The sequence below is a fragment of the Perognathus longimembris genome, chromosome 3 (assembly GCF_023159225.1).
Source record: "Perognathus longimembris pacificus isolate PPM17 chromosome 3, ASM2315922v1, whole genome shotgun sequence".
In the NCBI taxonomy this organism is placed as follows: Eukaryota; Metazoa; Chordata; class Mammalia; order Rodentia; family Heteromyidae; genus Perognathus; species Perognathus longimembris.
The window spans coordinates 42,109,163-42,129,457 of record NC_063163.1 but is presented as its reverse complement, the minus strand read 5'-3'; positions in this window follow the sequence as shown (position 1 = coordinate 42,129,457).

Here is a 20,295-nt window from a genome sequence, read left to right as displayed (position 1 = left end):
GGAGAAGTGGCAAATGGCATCTGAGTTGTGGGGACCAGGGCTGCTGTTAGAACTGCAGGGCTGAAATTCCAGCTGCTTCCTCTACACTGCTGTGCTTGAGAAGCACCCTCTCCTGCCACTGTCCACTACAAGATTTTAGCTCAGCCATGCTGGTACCCTGTGCCTCAGCTTTCCCATCTGGAGTTTGGTGGAGTTGGCTGTTATTTCTGGTGATCCTGGGAGGGAGAAGCTTAGATCTGTGCCAGACACCTGGCAAGTGTTTTTCCAAATGGTAGCAACTTTGTATCTTGTAAAATTCAGTATGCATGCATAATTATTCCGCCAGTTGATGGAATATCAGGGCTCATTTGTCACAGTTCTGGACATGAGAGGGAGGGAGCAAGGGGGGGTGGGAGAGTGAGTGAGTGAGATATATTTAAATATGAGATGTAAATAGAAAGCTCAATGCAGGATTTTCCAGAAGAGCTGACCAGAAAGGGCAGACTCACGGATGTCTGATCATTTAAAGCATGAGCCAGACAAGTTCCGAAGGCCACATCAAATCATTCTTCTCTGTGTGGGAAGGGTTGGCAGTATCCTGTCCCTTCCCCTCCTCCATACACTTAGATCAATCACATCAATGATGGATGTAGCCCTGTGACTCCCACTTCGTCTGCTCAGGCCTCCACTGTTGACTATCACCAAATATCTGCCTGGACCAGGTGTCCCTCCAGTCCTTTTTCATTAAATTCTAAGCCTTGGGCCCAAGAGTGTTTTATCTCCCTCACTTCCCTCTCCAAACCCATCTCTTCAAAAAACATGTTTCCACATAATCACAGGTATGCCTGAAGCTGATTAACAGCTGCTTCCTGAAGATGCTCCTTCTCAGTCCCATCTCTTGCCAGATTTTTACAAGAGCTACAGACGTGCAAGGTAGCCAGAAAGCACTGCAAGGATGTACATACTCCAAATGGTGTAAAAATATAGTTGGCTGAGTTGCTCTGTAGCAAAGCTATTTTAGGGGTCTCTGACACTTTCATTGGTGTAAGAAATTCACCCCTTAGCCTGGAGTTGGAAGGCTGGTTTCTGATTCATTAGCCAAGTGTTCTTAGGAAAGTTACTTTGTCTTTCTGAACAGCTGTGGTCCTCTAACATCTGTTTCTTCCTTCTGGACACATGGCTTCCCAGCTAGAGAGGACATCGATGAGCTTCATCCAGAGCTTATGGACTCAGTTCTGACTGATGGGATGTAAGGAGAGGTGATGTGTAAGGAGATTGCCCACCTAGGATGCTTCCTAGTTCCTTCTTCTCTTCTTTCTCTTGGGCTGGATCCTGGGTTTGGGAGACACAGCTTCTTTGGTGTACTTTTGAGTTAACTTCTTGTTCACTCTGACTAGACATTGGATAATTTCCAGTATTCTGAAATTCACTCAAGGAAATATATAAGAATTAACTAAATGGAGATGAAGCCCCAGTAGTTTTTAGCAGGCCTAGAAACTTATGCAAATGGAATTAAAGAGTTAAAAAAGTTGATCATGAGTTGAGAAAGAATTATGGGTGTAATAATAAACACAATGAATGTAATGATACACATAATTATATAAGCCCCAAATTGTCAGTATCTCTAATTTAGTCTACAAATGAATATTATAAGAACTACACATACATACACACACACGGGTGTGTGTGTATGTATGTGTATGTGTGTGTACACATACATATTTTGTGCTAGTCCTAGGGTTTGAACTCAAGGCCTGGGTGCTGCCTCTAAGCTTTTTTCCTTAAGCTAGGACTCTACCACTTGAGCCACAGCTCTACTTCTAGCTTTTTGGTGGTTAATTGGAGGAGATAAGAGTTTCATGGTTTTTCCTTCCTGGACTGGCTTTGAATCACAATCCTCAGATCTCAGCTTCTTGAGTAGTTTGGATTAAAGGTGTGAGCCACCAGTGACAGATGAGAATGAGATATTAAAAATATATATATTGATGTGTGATGGTTGAATTGATGTAGCACTGGCTTAAAGTTGCCTGAAACAAACATCTTGGAGTTGTACATAAAGCATCAAGAATGCCAATTTGTTATATATTTAGTGGCTATGTATTTGGACAGATTCACAAAACATTTAGAGACTTGGTTGTTATTTATGAGGAGTGGACATGAGCAACCCTTCAGTATCTGACTATGAACTATGTAAAGACAATCTGAAAAGCCTGGTGCTGGTGGCTCATGCTTGTAATCCCAACTTCCTTAGGAGGCTGAGCTCTGAGGATCACAGTTAGAAGCCAGCCTGGGCAGGAAAGTCCGAAACTCTCATATGCAACTAACCACTAGAAAAAAGTGGAGCTCTGGCTCCAAGTGGTAGAGTCCTAGCTCAGGGACAACACCCAGGCCTTGAGTTTAAGCCCCACAATTGACCCCCCCCCCTCCAAAATAAAAGACAATCTGAAGAGAATCTATGAGTCTTGGCCTCTGTCCAGAAACTTTCTGAAGATATTTTCTGGGAACATTGAGAAGGTGCTAGTATCCAAATTGACAGAATGACAGTGAGAGGTGAGAAAAATCTCCAGAGACAGCAATGGCATCCTGGGCTGTAGTCATGACTCAAATGGGAGAGTACTTGTCTAGCAAACTCCAGGCCCTGAGTTAAAACCCCAGTACTGCCAGAAAAAACATAAAAAAGTGCTGCATCTCAAGATGAGTATGGTGGTATATGCCTGGAATCCCAGAACTTGTGATTAAGAGTTTAAGCCAGCCTGAGTTACATAATGAAAAACATAATATTTTTTCAAATAAAAATGAAGTGGAAGGGGAGTTGGGGTGGGAGGGTAGAAGAAAATGAGGGAAGGGCTAATACTGTTAAAAAAAGAAATGCACTCATTACTTTCCTTATGTAACTGTAGCCCTCTGTGTTTCACCTTTACAATAAACATGTAAATAAAAAAAGAACAGAAAAATTATAACAAGAATGTGTTAAGTATTGTTTACTATCTTTAGTGTATTCTTTCCTAGTGCCTCACAAAATAATGGTGCAGCTAATGTTGGGCTAGCTTCAACCCACTTCAAAGATTGGGAGCTTGGCAACACTTTCAATGTCATCTTCACACTGTAAACATAAGATCATGACCTTCAGAGTTATCGTTCTTGTACACACACAAAATGTGCTCTCTGCTCCCAGAAGTCTCTAATTTCCTCCAGTCCTCATTTCTACTTTCCTTCTTGATTCATTCTTGTTTTCTTCTGTAGATTTCTCCATCTGGTTTAGACTATAGGAGCCGTGACGTCAGGCTCTTCAACTTTCCCACTCTTACTCTTCCCTTTAACTGCTCTTCTGTCATAGTTGGTTTGCAAACTCTGTGTTAATATGTTTTAATTGATTAAGTTTTAAAAAATTTTCTTTAGGTAGTTGTACAAAGTAGTTTCCATTCAACAGAGCAGTTTGTGACCAATGCCTTCATCCATGTCACCCCTTTTAACATTCTCATCACCGCACCCACCCCACCCCTTCCCTTGCTTTTCTTAATTTTAGCTTATATGTTAAATATTTTGCCATTTAACGAAGCAATTTATGTATACAGTGCATCTTGCTCTGTGTTGTCCCTTCAACATTTCCCCCTTTCTGCCCACCCCTTCCTTCATTTTTCTCAGTTCTGTGGCATACATAATGCATTCTTGTAAAAATTGAATTATGAGACATTTAAAATCTGTGCTACCACTGTAAGATCATCTCCTGGCTCCAAGTCCATGCCTTTTTATCCTGCTCTGTTAAGCTTGCCGTCAACCTCTCTCAACACTCCTCTTTGCCAAATGGATTCCCCTTGTCTTCTGTTAAGAGGAATGGAAGAGGAAGATAGGAAAGAAGTGAGGAAGAGGGACCTGCTTTTCAATCAGCCTCTCAGAGCTATGAGCTGACAGCTGTTGTGTACTGGCAGCTAGAATTGGGTGCTAGTGGTGGTTTGTTGTGGCATTCTTACTTCTGGAACTCTATCACCTCAGGATGTAACCACCCATCAGTGGGTGCCCTTTCCGAGTCTGAGTGGCTGGGGCAGCTGAGCCTGGCTCTTCTTGGTCCAGGGACTAGAGCACCCCACCTGCACTCCTTAGCCAACATCTAAGACATCTCTTAGCTAGCTAGTATGTTCCTGGTTCCCATCCTGGATGGGTAGGAGTTTCTGACAGTTCAAATCTCTGCATTAACTAAGGATTCACCTTTTTACTTTCTCAGTCTATTTTTCCAATACTGGCACAACTGCTTTCCCAGGTCAAATTCTCTCTGTTAAAACAACTTTTACAGCTCTGCTTTTTTTTTTCCCCTCAAGGAATGAGTCTTGATTGCTACACCTCCTCTCTCACCCAAGAAGTAATCATTATTTTGAATTTGTATGTATTTATCATTTACATTAATGTATCCATACTTTAAGCATTATGTTACTATTTATAAACAATATAAAATAGAAATTTTGCCTTTAAAATGCACATAAATAAACTCAAAGGCATAATTTGCAGCTTGCTCTCTTAATGCTTCTTTTTAGGCAAGCACTCCACCACTAGGCCACATTCCCAGCCCTCAATGCTTCCTTCTAGAAGAAAAGCACAAGGTAAAACATAAAGATCTAAATGACTCATTTAAACTTTGAACAAGCAACATGGCTTATATCTATGATCCTACTAATGGGTGCCAAATGTCCACTTGGTTACTGATACAAAAATTGGTCACAAGGAGGATTTTTGTTTATGTATCTTTGGATTCACATGCAAGAACCTCCCAAGAGTATCATCTTAGAAGTGGAGTTGCTATATGGTATGGGTGGGCACGTACCCCAGTTCATTAGCTAGTTCACTCGCTCTATAAATACATCAGTTCTATATATGAAGTTTGTTTCTCCATATTCTTACTAGCTGTCATTTTTTTTGCCAGTTGTCTCTCCAATCTGATGATGGTATAATATGCTATCTAAATTTTGTTTGGTTGATTTGCATTTTCCTGATTACTAATCAGTATGAACACTTAAAAATTGTATGTCGGCTATTTGGGTTTCTTTTTCTACATTTGCTCCACTTATTGGGTTGTTTGCCCTTTTCCTTATGGTGAGAGGTTGTTTTTGAAAAATGAGTAGATATCATCACGTGGCCTGGGCAGACCCTGATGTCAGCAGCAGGAGAAGGGATGGGGCAGAGCTTGACAAGGAAGCTTGCTACATTTGCTTCCTGACAATCATAGAGGATTCAAGACTGTCTTCCTTATTGAAAAAATTATTAATTTTAACAGAAATTAATATTTATCATATTGAATGTTTATGATATTTATATAAAATGATAGTAACCTTAGATAAGTCATATCACTATCAAAATAAGTATGTTGTTATTTAAAATAGAAATATATTTCTTGAATACGCACACATACACACACACACATATATATATATATATGTTCTGGATAGTAATCTATTACTCTTGTCTAATCTTTTGTCTCTATTCTGTTTTTGTTTTCAATTCTTTGGTCATACTATAGCTTGTCTTAATTTATGTTCTTTCCTCACGTAGGTTCTGTTGACCTACACTTGTTATCCTAGGTACTTGGAAGACAGATCAGGAACATCATGGTTTGAAGCCAAATGGGCCATAAAGTTCAAGAGAAACCTTCTTTTTTTTTTTTTGGCCAGTCGTGGGCCTTGGACTCAGGACCTGAGCACTGTCCCTGGCTTCTTCCCGCTCAAGGCTAGCACTCTGCCACTTGAGCCACAGCACCGCTTCTGGCCGTTTTCTGTATATGTGGTGCTGGGGAATCGAACCTAGGGCCTCGTGTATCCGAGGCAGGCACTCTTGCCACTAGGCTATATCCCCAGCCCCAAGAGAAACCTTCTTAACTCAGCTAAATACAGTGGTGTATGTCATCCATCCCAAGCTATGTGGGAGGCTGAGATTAGGAGGATTATGGTTGTAGTCCAGGCCAGACAGGAAAGTCCATGAGATTTCATCTCTATCTCCATTGGAGGGAAGCTGGATGTGATGGTACATGTCAGTGGCATCAGCAATTCCAGAAATCCTAACATTGGCAGGTCTTAGTTTAAGCATGTATCCGTATGTGCATGAAGCCATGAAGCCAGACTCTGTCTGTCTTAAATGTAACTAGAGGAAACCAGGGCTGGCAGTGTGGCTCAGTGGTATTCTATCAGCCTAGAAAATTTGAGGCTGAATTCAAACTCTAGAACCACCCAAAAATAAAAAAAACAAACAACAACAAACCCAACCCGATTTCTACTTCTCTTTAAATATTAGAGATTCTAGCTACTGTTTTTTCCAAGTATCACCCTGCAGGATCTTGTACTGGTGGCTCACTTAACGAGCTGTGTGCTATCCAGTTTATTACAGTAGGACTTGCTCTATGCACTTGCTTTGTTATCTACTAAGATTGTGCTTTCAAGGAATAGTTATGTACATTTTTTACTTATCTATGTGGCCTCTTGTATGACCTGAATTTGCAGCCTCTGGCATAATGTTGTATTTTTGAAAAAGTATGACCTGCCAAATATTCCATGAGAGTAATGATGTATGCAACAGTTTCTGAGGGCTTTAATTGCATTCAAAAGAACTTTTCAAGTACTTCATTTTGCTTGTTTTTGTATAAGACATTTTCTATAAAATGTTAAAAATAGACAGTGGTTATGATTGTGAAAAAATGCTTTTCATATTATTTACAGGTTTTCTGCAATTAAGTATTTTTATACCATGTAATTTTTTTCTCTCTTTTTCTTTTGGTGGTGCTAAGAGCCAGGGTCTCACTCGTGGTAGGCAAGTGCTCTACCATGTAGTTGTATATATCCTAGGTCCTACTAAGTAAAATATTTTGAATGAAATTTGAAAAGCATGCTCATTTATTATGTGCTACCTTTCTTAAAGTTGTAGTATAGTTAAAATTTTAAATTATTATTATAAGGGTTTTTATGTAATAAAAAATTTCAATTTCCAAAAAAATTATGTTCTTTTCTGCCATAGACAAACTTTACTTATTAAGGGAGCTAAATCTATCCATCTTTAAAAATTATATTATGTAACTGTACCCCCTCTGTACATCACTTTGTCAATAAAATTTTAATAAAAATATTAAAAACATGAAAAAATAATGTTTACTTTTGTATGTCATATGTGAGAACTTTCTCCTACTACAGATCATTCAGATCATGAAAATACTCTAGTATTTTAAAGTTAAGAAGCTTTTGTCTTAAAAATATTTTGCTCTAGCCAGATGGTGGTGGCTTATGTCTATCTTCCTAGCTACTCAGGAGGCTGAGATCTGAGGATTGCAGTTCAGAGCCAGGCAGGAAAGTCTGTGAAACCCTTATCTCCAAACAACCACTACAAAGCTGGAAGTAGAGGTGTGGTTCAAGTGGTAAAGCACTAATCTTGAGAAAAATAACTCAGGGACAGTGCCCAGGCCCAGGAAAAAAAATTCTTGATGTCCTTGCATTAGCTTACAGAAGTATGTTGCAAATTTGCGATATAATTTTTTACCATTTTCTACATAGAGGACCTTTGTCTTAATCCATCTTATTCCATTCTAATGGTCTGCTGATTAATCCTGTTACTGGCATATTGTTAATTTCTGTAGCTTTCTGAAGTTCCAGAAGGGTATCAAGGGTGAGGGACTCATTATTTTCTTTAAACTTGTCTGGGTTATACTTTAGCTTCTTACTCTTTCAAGTACATTTTAGGACAAAAATTTCAAGAAAAATCCTTTTAGGATTTTGATTGGAACTACTCTACATTGATGAGTTAGTTAATGGGGGAATTTATAATGTCACGACAGAGGGGAAACTTATTATGTGAGGCTTCCCTTGGTCTTTGTAACAGTAGCATTGATATCATGAAATTAAAAGTCACATTATTAAAATTTAAGGATGGTTCTAGAGCTATTTCCTTCTCTTTCCAAATAAAACTTTAAAAAACAATATTATTTAAAAAATTTGTTTACTTGGTTGTGTGTATGTGTGTGTGTTTGCATGTGTGTGTGTATGTGTATGTGTGTGTGTGCCAGTCCTGGGCTTAAAACTTGGGTTGGACACTCTTCCTGAGCTTCTTTTGCTCAAGGTGAGTGCTGTACCATTTGAGCCACAGCTCCATTTCCGCCTCTCTGTCTTTTTTTAGTAGTTTATTGGAGATAAGGCGTCTCATGAACTTTTCTTCCTGGGCTGGCTTCAAACTATGAGCCTAAGATCTCTTGAGTAGCTAGGATTACAAGCGTGAGCCATCAGCACCCAGCTGTTTACTTATTCTTAAAGGTCTCTTCAAAGTTGTATGATGGAAGAGGTGACATTGATTGAGAAGCATTGTACTCATAAATTGAGACAGGAAGACTGAGGAATGACTGGAAGATGAGGAAGCAGGCCCGTGAGCACAGGATTCTTTCTGTTAGGAGCTTGACAGGGAAGGAGAGAATGACAGTGGATAAGAGCTGGGTAAAGCCAGAGTTAGAGGTTGTATGTATTTACCAAGATGCCAGATAATTTAGAGAATATGGTAGAGAATGTGGTGCAGAAAATGGAATAAAACTCCTTCTTTCCATCACAACTGCTGGAGCTCTGGTTACCAAAGACCTCCTACCTGCCCATCTCCCAGGGCTCACTTTGCTTGACCTTCTGACAGCATCTCTGTGCCCTGTCACCTACCAATCTTTTTCTCTCTCCTCACTGTAGTTGACTCAGCCCAGCCTCTTGACATCTCAGTGCACTACCAAGCTTCTAATCAGTCTTCTCCAGGTGTCCAATCCTCTATAAAGTTCCTCCATCTCCATTTCTTCTGAATGTGAGTCAGATTATGATACTATTTCACTGAAACTCTTCTCTGGGGCTTAACAGATAGAAGTTAAACTTTCTTGATCAACTAAGAGGGCCTTGTTATATGCATCACTTCCTTTTCCTGCCCTTTCCTTCCTTCCCTTGAGCCTGGGTGCCAGCCAGTCTGGACAACCTGAAATCCCCCACATCCTGTGCCATTCCCATGTCTCTGTCTTTGCATTGTCATTTCCTTCTACCAGGGTGTCCCTTACTCTTGTGTTTGTGCATATAAGATTGACTCATCCTCTGAGAATCAATCCAAATGTTCTTTTTTTCTATGACACTTCTCAGTCAGTCAGAGGGAACCGTCTTCCATGGTGGGCCACATTTCTATAACTGTATTACCACATGGTGTGGCAACTACTGTTGACCTTCCTTTTCAGAGGAAAAGGAATTGCAGGTAATTACTGGGGGCAAGTACTGGAAAGACTTAATCTTAATTGTCTTTGTATCTCCAGCACAGGCACGCAGTAGTAGTGAATGTTCATGGCTTGAAATGGAAGACTTAAAGTGGTAGTGGAGACATTTATTTATAGTGTTTGCTCTTGTCCTTTTGTCTGTTTCTGGTATCTGAGCACAGTCCTTTGGGATCACAGAAAATTCTCCCTCCCCAAGAAGTCCTTTCTGAAATGCTCTGGCTAGATGGGAGCACTCAGCCTTGAGTACTGAAATAATTCTTCTGTTGATAGATCTTGTAGGTTCTTAATCTCTTGCCTTGCATCTGTGTCACAACCATTTAACCCAAGTTACTTGTAGGTTCCATCAAGAAAAGTATTGTCCCTTATTTTTTCCTTCAGCCTTTTCCCAAATGCTCAGTGCAGTGCTTTGACATGGAAGGTACTTGATTGCTGCCTGTTGAAGCAAATCAGCATCAATATAATTTAAGCCACAAAGAACTTTACAAGACTATAAGAGAGCCACAGATTCCTAAACTGGCTAGAATTGTTATGAGGGTGGAACATTAGTGGAGAGGGAGGGACTATTTCCATCAGACAGATAGATCATTCAAAAAATTAAATTAGATGCAGATAATTGCAGAGAGGAAAAGAGTGACAGAGAGACAGACAGACAGACAGACAGACAGACAGACACACACACACACACACACACAGAGAGAGAGAGAGAGAGAGAGAGAGAGAGAGAGAGAGAGAGAGAGAGAGAGAGAGAGGTTCTTAACGTTTTTAGCCTGATGTGGAACATCTGATTGGATCTGGATTTGGGGATAAGCTCTGTGAAGCCTCAGAATGGCTGTTTTAGAAGATGTCAAAGAATAAGATATGATTTAATCTTCCTGAGATCTGGGCAATTCTGGGAGCAAATTTGTTTCCTCTGCCTCAGCTTCTTTGTGGCAGCCTCATGGTTGAGATCTCCTCTCTCAATCCCAGAGGTAATAGGGTTCCAGTCCAGTACTAGAGAGGAAGGAGGGCCCGATTTGCTAAGAACCATGGGCTTAAATGGAACACACTGAGCTTATGGTTCAGTGCTGATTCTCCGCAGTTCCACCAGCTTACACCTCATTCTAATTCTCATTCACCCTTCCCACCAAGAAGAAGGGGTCCATTCAATATGAAACATGCCAACTATTGATGTTGCCTTTGCTATTTTCATGAGGCACTGGATATTTCAATCTTTTATGTTGGATGTTATTAATTATCATATGAATATTTTCATTACAGACTATTTCAGAAATTGTCCTCAGTTCTTGTAAAGAAGCCTGCACTCTTCAGCTTCTTTCTTGAATCTTCAAGGAATGAAGTTGTGCCTGGTCAAAGGTGGCTGATCCTGGGATTCTGATCATATAAGAGGGGCAGAGTGAGGCTAGAATGTCTCACAGTTCCTCTGACAGCAAGACAAAAGTTCCAGCTAGGTGACTTTGGTTTTCTAGTACTGGACAATGCTTTTCATTGCAATGCAGCATAGGTACACAATCATTCTACCAGAAAGGGTCATCTCTAATTTAAGGAAATCCCTTACTATATTAAACCAAGAAAAGTTCAGATGATTTTCCTGCAAAGGCTAGAATAGCCCTTTAAGGATTCCATTTTTCTTTCTTTTCACAGTAGAAATGAAAGGGAAAATTAAAGATAGGTAGAAGAAACTCTGTCCTCTTCATGTGGCTGAGGAACTTACTGAGTACTCACCAATCTCAAGAGGCATGAGTATTTCTTTAAGGACAGGCAAGGGTGGGCAGATGGAACTCATTCTGTGGAAACACAATGGCTGGAACTGTTTGAGATGTTTCCTGCTTGCCTTTCCATCTCCACATTGTCCTTCTCTCATCTTGCTCCAAGTCCTGGAGACAGCCATTATTAGATAAATTAAGAGGCTCTTTATCCTTCTGGGTGTTGGTTGGGTTTTCTCAAAGAAAAGCATCTACAATGACAACAGGGGCTAAACTATAGTTTAGCCTTATAGGGAAGAACAAGGCAAAAAAAGAAATAATTTCATAGAGCACATTAAAAATAACAACAATGAGAAACCACTTGTTTCCATATCTTGGAGTTTTTTTTCCACTTAGCATCATCTTATATGATCATATTTATGGTCATTGAGCTATTGTGATACTCTGCTAGGACTATCCTAGACATATACTACTTATTACCAATGAGGGAAAACATAGTCTATGTTTCTTTGGGTCTGGCTCAGCCCCTGTTGTTAACTGCATTTGATTTTGGTACCCAGGGTAATATATATATATATATGTTATATATATACATATATACATATATATGTATATGTATATACATATGTATATATATGTATGTATATATATATGTATATGTATGTATATGCATATGTATATGTATATACGTATGTATATGTATATATGTATGTATATGTATATACACATATATATTATATATTTATATATGTATATATACATATATACATATATATACACATATATATTTATTTATCTGAGTTAGAGAAGGGAAACGGAACATCAAAATGGTGAGACAAAGGATAAAAGGTGAACCAATGCAACAGCAATACTTACAAGACAATATGTTGGAAATTAACCTTACAACTGGGGTGGGGGGGAATTGAGGAGAGGGAAGGTGGGAGAAAAATGAGGGAGGAGGTAACAAGTTTGTCAAGAAATGTACTCACTACCTTATTATTTAACTGTGACCTCTCTGTAAATCACCTCGACAATAAAATTTTAAAAACAAGAAAAAAAAAAAGCATCCATAATAGGTCAAAGGGAAGGCAAGCCACAGGAAGTGTACTCATCAGTTCTTCCCTGTGTGTCACTGTAGTTTGTGTGTGTTCCTTGGCTTCTGTCCTGAGATCCTCTCCTACAATTTCCTTGACTTCAAGAGTTTTACCCTGCCTTCTTTCCTCTTCCTGTTGTAGCTAGTGTCAGATACATCCCCATCTACTTGCTGGTGTCCTTTATATCTTGCCACCGGTGGTAAATAGCTTCTTTGTTAAATCTGGCTAGAATTGTCAACATATTCCATATTGAATGGACTTAGAATCCTCCCTGAGTTACGATTTGTGCCTGGTCCAGTCCCTGTCTGATACAGAAGTCATCTAGGAGTTACTGGAGCTAGGTAATTTATACAGTGTGCAGGATTTGGAAGGTATTGGGGGAAGGTTGGATGCAAAGCCAATCACATAGAGGTAGGCGGTACATCACTAGCTAAGCTGAGGGAAGTTAATAGTGACTGGAAACTATGATTCATGTGGCAAAGGCATTCCCTATCTGGCTGATTGCTATTGCCTCAGCTTTCACTCAGCCCTCAGGCACAGGTCACATTTGTGATGAATGGGAGAATGGGAGAATGAAGGAAGGTAGAGAAATGAAGAGTCTGGAGGCTCTAAAGGGTCCAGATTACCATACCTGGGACACAGTAAAACAAAACAAAACAAAACACAACACTTAGGGAAAAAATAATTAAAAGAGCTTGAGTAATCCTATGAGTGAAATGAAAGAAGATTCACGGATGACCACATGTGACTATCAACCTAAGATGGCACTCAAGGGGAGCTATCAAGAATAAAAGAGTCGACTTGGGAATAGTAGAGGGTTGCATCTTGGGGTATACAAATGATGGGGGCCACAGGTCTATGCACATAGAGGGAGACAGATGGAAATCTTTTAGAGACAGAGAGAAGTCCATATGTACTACTTTAAAACCAAAGGACATAACAAGAGGTCCACATCTATGGGGATTTGTTGCAGAATTTGGTGTTTTCTTATTGGCCAAGACAGATACTGGAAGGTGAGGGTCCTATGCCAGCAGATTGGCCAGAATACTGAAGTCTTGAGAGGTTGTTGCCATAGGTCCTGTTACATTGGTGCTGGGAAGTCTTGTCGCAGGCCTTTGAGCCTGGAAGATTGTATTTTGTTGGAGTTTGATGCAAGTGAGTCCTCTTTGGTGGCCATAACTTCCAAATAACCTAAGTGGTTATTTTGCTCTTTGTCTCCTTTATTTCCTAATCATCACCTATCATTATGACATGTTTGTACACAGACTTTGCCAGGTGATCATTTTAATGAGCTATTTCCATCTGGATTTACTTTTCATCCTTTTATTTGTGCTGGTACTGGAACTTGGACTCTGGACCTGGGCAATGACCCTTAGCATTTTCACTCAAGGCTGACACTCTACCACTTGAGCCACACCTCCACTTCCAGCTTTTTGGTGGTTGATTAGAAGTAAGAGTCTCATAGTCTTTCCTACCTGGGCTGGCTTCAAACGATAATCTTTAGATCTCAGCCTCCTGAGTAGCTAGGATTTACAGACGTGACCTACTGGCATCCCACTCTTTGCGTCTCTTTGTGTCATTTTGTAACCTTCAATCCTTCATTCCTATTGATCATTCGGGAAATCCTGCTGAGACATCTAAACTCAGGCAGATTTCATCTTACTTGTTTAGAAGTGTAAGCAATCAAACATCTGTGTCATGTCACCACTGAGTTATAAAGGGCACAAGTGTTCTTCAGCCTTGCCTTTTTTAGTCTCTTTTGCATTTCCCAAGAGGCTACTGTATACTGACTATGGACAGATGTGGGAGTTCAGAAAATGCCACTCTTTACTGTAAAGGAGTAATAGGTTGTTGTAAATGTATATACCAAGTAGTTCTTCCCTCCACATGGGATGTTCCTGAAAATATCTAGGAGGGGCAAGTGTTTAAAATTATGCAGCCACAGTTTAACTCCATCAAGAAAGAGCTAATTGAGTGTGTGATGTGGGGAATAGCCAGCCAGGGTAGCAGAGGTACGAGAGATGGGCACTTGGCCATGCTTTATGAAGTCAGCATTGTTGCTAAGATGTATCTGTGCTTAGCCTTGTAAGGCAGATTAGTGTTTTCTGCCAGGGGTTTGGGGAAGGTGAGCATGGAGATGGGAAGGTGGTATTCCTGCCAGAATGAGCAGCCTGTGCAAAGGTGAAGATGTGGGAGGGCAGGCAAATGGTAGAGATGAGCTAGGCACGAATCAGACTACCACACACATCTGCCTACAGTCTTCTCTGCATTTCCATCAATTAGCTGCTGCTCTATTATTAGAGTATTACATGATTCTGGTAAATACATTTTTAAAAAGTGAAACAGAAGCATATGAGGTAAAAGGTCTTCTTTACACCCTAGACCAGAGGGATCAAACAACCATTAAGACATCTGTTTTTTTTGGTTGTTGTTGTTCCAAATTTTTTTCTGTATGTCCTGATTTTTTGTTATTAAAAGAAAAACCAATGAGCAACGTCACAATCTATACAACTTACAACCCGTGCTTCTTATCTTAATGAATTTTAAAAGTGTAACATCATGACATAACTCTCTGGCTCCTCGTCTAATTATTGCATGGCATTTCACTTTAGTTGCCTGGAGTCAGGCAAAAATGAGGGCTGTGTGCATCATATCCTGTGATGTCAACACCAGCATGTTGTCATTGCAACTGGTGCTGAGACGATGTCCCTCACATCTCTGTGTGGATGCTTCTGCCTGGAAGTGGAGTGGGTAGCCCAAGGCAGTGAGTGGTTTTGAGTTTGCTGTCTGTTGTCTTGCTGGTCTCTGACAATCATATTCTTTTCTACATATACCAAGAAGTGTGCAAAAGTCCTACATACTTGGCTTTCGTGAGCTTGATGAACCAGAGGGCTACTGCACTGGATGCATCAAAGAACCCTGGATACCAGCAAACCTACAATGTTGTCTGTCTGGTAGGTGACCTCCAACCTCCTTATTTTTCTCTCAATAAAAAATGTATTTGAAAATGTGGGAGGAGGTAACAAGTTGAATAAGAAATGTACTCATTGCTTTACATATGAAACTGTAACCCCTCTGTACTCTACTTTGACAATAAAGGAAGAAAAAGGAAAATAATGTATTTGAGCATCAGTAACTTTCACTTCTTAGATAGACACTGAGCCCCCAATTAGAATAAGAAGAAAGGAGACTTTCAGGCATTAACCAATTTAATTCCCTCTATGGACTTCCTCTTGGATATTTCTTACAGCCCCTGCAATGTTTTATTTTCCTATCTTAAATATGTGAGCATTTTTAGTTAATTTTCATGTGTTTTGTTTTCTCAACATGTCCTTGCTGTTTTCTCTTGATATCTAACGTCCATTATTATTTCCTAATTTTAACAAAATCATTTATTTCTTGTTAATTGTGGAACTTGAACTCAGGGCTTGAGTTCTGTCCCTGAACTTTCTTAACCACTTTGAGCCATAGCTTCCCATCCAGTTTTTTGGTAGTTAATGGAGATAAGCATCTCATGGACTTTCTTGCCCCAGCTGGCTTTGAACCATGATCTTCAGATCTCACCCTCTGAGTAGCTAGGGTTATAGGCATGTGCCACGAGGGTTGGACAATTTCCTATTTTTTTCCACAGGGTTATCTGGCCCTCTTATTTCTGCTTACATTGTAGTTAGGAAGATGGAAAACAAATAAGTAAAAAGAAACCCATTATAATGTCAGGGAGAAAGAAGTACCATAAAAATGAAATGAAGGCAAGATTAGAGAATTTTGAAGGTTGGGATTTTATGTTTAGAGATACAGGTTACACAAGATCTCTTGATGAACTGACTTTTGAGTTGACCCTGAACGATAAGTGGCACACACAAAGGAGGGAGGGGGCAGGGAGTCAATTAAGTAAACAAGATCATGTGTAAAGGTCCTGGGCTGGGATTTAGTTTAGCATGTTTGAGATTAGCAAGAAGTCATTCTAGTAGGAGCCCAGTAAGCCAAGGAGAAGGCAGATACTAGGTCATGATGAATCTAGATCAGGTTGGATCAATTCAGGTGTTAAACTGAAGAGTAACAAGATCTGACTTAAGATTTTTTTTAAAGGTTTTAGAAGGTCATTTTGGGGATATGTGTTACACTGACTGCTTCCTGATTTCTCTAGCATACTCAGCACAAGTATTCTGTTTTACTACATGGTATTGCACAAGCCAAACAAGTGAGGATTCAACTACAGAGCTTGCTCTTCCTACCCTTCTCCCCGCCCCCCCTCCCCCGCCCAGTTGTGGGGCTTGAACTCAGGGCCTGAGCATTATCCCTGAGCTTTTGGCCTCAAAGTTAGCTCTTCATTACTTTGAGCCACTTCTGGTCTTCTGGTGGTTAATTGGAGATAAGAGTCTCATGGACTTTCCTGCCCCAGCTGGTTTCAAACTGTGATTCTCAGATCCAGCCTCCTGACTAGCTAGGATTACAGGCCACAGGTGCCTGGCTTGGCTTTTTGTTTTATTCCCCCTCAGAGTCTTTCAATTCGTTTCATCAAATGTGTTTAATTTTACCATATCATTGAGTATTGGCTGAAATATTTGAGTAGTTTGGTGAAAAGATTAGATGCCATTTAAAAAGCTACCACAATTGTCTTATAACCCAGTACAGACCCAATTGTTCGACATTCACTTATCCTCTCCAGCTCTTCAGAGATGCTTGAAAGGTTCTATTCCTATAAAAATTATAAAAGAAAAAAGCCCTTTCAAATGAGTCAATTCTCTTTTTCCTTCCCTCTTTCCATTTTTAGTGATAAATTTCTCCATGTTGAGAAACATTGCCAATAAAAAAACCTAAGTGAACTATAATTAGAGACACAGCCTCTGACGTCGCCAAACCATGCTCTTCCCCAGTTCTCTGTTTGTAGATACAGACTTTGTTCCTTTTCTTCTTTGTACACTGGGTGATGAGCATCAATTTAATTGCTGACCAGTTCTGTAACAGATGCATCCCAGGCATTTTCTTCAGTCTCCTGAGGCTTGTACTCTTGTATCTTCTGCACTTGGACCCCTACTTAGCTCTTCGCTGACTTGCATAATGAAGGGATGTCTACTCTCCTAGAAAGCATTCTCTTTCTCTCTGTTGGGAGTTCTGGATTAAAAAACGTCCTTGCTGACTACATTGAGTTCAGATTAGGCATTTTGATTAACAGCAGAAATCAAGTCTAAGAGACTTGATTGTGTGAAACTCAATGTAAGAATACATAGCTAAATAGCCCAATCACATAGCACATACCCAGAGATATGAGATTGGGAGTGGACCAAAGGGAAGAGGCAAAGGAAATGGAGGAGCAGTGCCTGGTGGCTTTTTCTTTGGTTCATGTACATCATCTATGTCGTGTACATCAGCAATAAGTGGACCAGCAATTTTAAGGTGTTGCCAGCCATGCCTTTCCCTCTTAAAGCCCAACTCAGACCATTTCTTGCTTATCTTAGAATGCTTTTGTGAGTCCCTAGTCACTTGGCTCTATCACTTGGCTCACACTGACTCTACCAACTGGGAATGCCCTGTAGGCTGGGTTTGATCTGTCAAATTCTATTTATCTTTCAGACTTAGATCAAAGGCCATCTTTTAAATGAAACTTTAAAAATCCTTCCAGTTGGATGTGCATCATTAAGCAGTCATCATATTTTGTTTTTGTGCTAGTCCTGGGCTTGAACTTGGGAATAAGGGTGCTGTCCCTTAGCTTTTTTCACTCAAGGCTAGTGCTCTACAACTTGAGCCACACCCCCCACTTACAGGGTTTTGATGGTTAATTGCAGATATGAGTCTCATGGACTTTTCTTCCACAGCTTGCATTGAAGTGTGGCCTTCATATCTCAACTTCCTGAATAGAAGCCACCAGTGACCAACAACTGTCACAATTTATACTTTATATGTATCTATATATATGACATCATATGTGTGTGTTTCTTTTACATATGTGTGTTTCTTTTATATATATTTAGGTATATAAACTTGTAAAGCCTCTCTCTGATACTAGAAGACACCTATAGGCAGCGATTGAAGACAGGGGTTATATACAAGGTGCCTGGAAGGTGATATTTTTCTTGCACTAAACTATATGAATTAAGAGCCTTATCCAGAATAAGCGAATATTTTCATCACCTTATGTGGCCATCTGGAAAGCATTTAACTTCCTTGTTTCATGTCAGTCTTTGAGAGATTACCTCATGAATTTGTCTCCTGGAACATATAGTTTTCATTTAACATGAGAATAAAGTAAAAATTAATTGAATATGTATCTATAGCTATATATATATATATATATATACTGTGCATATATGTGTGCAGTCTGAAAAATTTAAAAATGTTATGCAAATATAGACTATTTCATTTTGTAGCTGTAGCACAGTGCCTAAAATGTAATTGGCTCTCCATCATAAATCTTTGCTGGATTGAGTGGAATGAAAATGTAGTTGGACATTTGTATTGCATGGTAATAGAAAGTCTCTTTCCATTGCAGGGCTTATCCTCTATGTCAAGTAAGGTTGCCAGTATAATTGCTGGGAATGTGAAAAAGGAAACATTTCTTCCACTTGAGAAGCTTGGTATCCAACAAGTAAGGATATCATGTAAAAGATAGATCTTATTTTATCACGCGAGAGCAGAGGACTGTGGAAGCATAAAGGAAAGGTAGTTAATGTATTTAAATGTTCAGGGAGGACTTTGAGAGATGGTTTTAGGTTGGGCATTGGAGGATGCTTAAGTGTTGAAGAATATGCAGAAGACAGACAAGTGAGTACAAGTGGAGTTGATATTCCAAGCAGATGGGGTGATGCCATTCAAACCCCAGGGAATGAATGAGGCTACGTGATATGCCTGGGAAGTTGCCAGGCATTTGGCCATATTGGAATGTGTAATGAGGTTGGAAATGATGAAAACTGACACTAAGAGAAAAGTGAAGGTCTGAGATTTCCTCCTGTTATCAAAGAGTTAAGGAATGTCTTGGCTCAGATTTGCCTCCTTGGGCAAGAAAGAGGAGAGCTTGGAGGAGGCCATCATTGATGGCAGAGACTGACTGCTGAGGCCAGGGCAGTAGAGAGCTAGTGCTTTTAGAAATAGTTAGCATGTTAGATATCCAGGACCTGATTGCTGAGTATGGGGTAGAGGGTAAGGAGAGAAAGGAGATGAGAGGCCCAGCTTTTTGTGCCATGGAGCTAGGTGAGGGAGGTAACCAGGAACAGAATGAATAGCTCATAAGGGAGAGAGGCTTGGAGTAGCAAGTGTGGAAGTGATGAGTTTAGTAGTGAATGCACTATCTTGAGGAAGCTCTGTGCTGTGGCATCTGAGGATTAGATGGTGAGTTCAGTGAGTAGTCAGTTAGAAATGGTGCCATTCATCAGTGGTTGATGTAGTCATCAAACTCATAAGATGGCCCAGACTCATATATAGGGAGAGAAATAGGTAGGACAAAGACAGAGACTCTGTTATTGCTGGGGCAGAAGAGAAAGAAAGCACATAAGAAAGCTAACACTGTATCTCATCTGAGTACCCTGGTTACTGTATATACTTGTATTAGAACTAGGGAAGGGAATGGGAATATCAAAATAGAGAGACAAAGGATAAAAAGACAAATGACTCCAAAAGGAATACTTACAAAGCCATTTGGTGTAAACCAACTGAACAACTCATGGGGGGAGAGGAAAAGGGGGAGAGGGGAAATGAGGGAGGAGGTAACAAATTGTACAAGAAATGTACCCACTGCTTTATGTATGATGCTGTAATCTCTCTGTACATCATTTTGACAATAAATAATTATTCAGAAAAAAAAATGGAAAGAAAAAAAAAGAAAGACGATTCAGAAATGGAGAGGGAGACTAGAACAACAGTGGAAAAGCCAGGGTGATTAAGAGGTTCAGGAGGAGGGAGGTATTGACTACCTAGTGGAACAGAAAAGTATAATAAAACCAGAACCTGAATGTGCCCATTGGATTTGACTCTATAGATGTTACAAGGGACTCTGTGATAGAGGCATTTCGAAGAGGTGCTTGGGACCAAACCCCACTGACTGTGGAGGCATGAAGAGGATTAAGGATATAAAGGCAGAGGCTAGATCATGCTTTCAATAAGGTCCTTAACAGGAAGGCAAGGAAAGGATTGCAGATGGAGCCAGAGGTGCCTACAGGAATGAAAGGATTAGTTTTCCCTAGAGTGGATTTTTTTTTTTTCTGAAATGCAAAAGCAAGGCAAGGCTTTATTTAAGCGAGACGCAACTTGGGCCACGTCCTACCCACCGACACAG